The following is a 745-nucleotide window of genomic DNA, read 5'->3' as shown; positions in this document are numbered from 1 at the left end:
GAATTACTGGGAGCGAGGACTCTGTTTCCCAGAAGGCTGCGCGGGCGATAGGATGACGTCATTGGAGGAGGAGGCTCTGATTGGACGACACGGTGCTGCGGCTGCACGGCTCAGAAGAAATAAACACCTTCAAACTGTGAGGATGCAATTTGATTCAGTAATGTTCCGAAAATGAAATATTGTGACTTTCAAAATTGCATAACCTTGCAACTGAGATAACGAGAATAAAGTTTCAGCACTATTTTCCATTGTAGCGCCAATACCGACCTCCAGTGGTTGGATAAGGAATTGCGCCTTACCATGTTTTTCCTCATACTATTCTCCTCACGTGATCTAGAAAATACATACATAAATACATATTACATTTTATATGATAGAATTTCAAATTAAAATCCAAGACACGTATATGTAATTATAGTATTAGTATTACCCTTGCACTGAATAGTTAAAGCACCTAGTAAAAGATGGATGGATGGATGGATAGATGGATAGATGGATAGATGGATAGATAGATAGATAGATAGATAGATAATAATAATAAGCTTTATTTGTATAGCACCTTTCCAAACACAGTTACAAGGTGCTTTTACAAAGCAGAATTAAAAGGCAGAATCTAATAAAATGACAAAAATATAAAAACATAAGAACATAGAAATACAATAAAACATTAGAAAATAATAACATTGGATATTATACAGTACATTATTATATGTTAAGTAAAAGCACATTTAAAAAGTGTGTTTTT

This window comes from Cololabis saira, chromosome 5 (genome assembly GCF_033807715.1).
Source record: "Cololabis saira isolate AMF1-May2022 chromosome 5, fColSai1.1, whole genome shotgun sequence".
NCBI classification, from domain to species: Eukaryota; Metazoa; Chordata; class Actinopteri; order Beloniformes; family Belonidae; genus Cololabis; species Cololabis saira.
Note: the sequence above shows the minus strand (reverse complement) of the source record.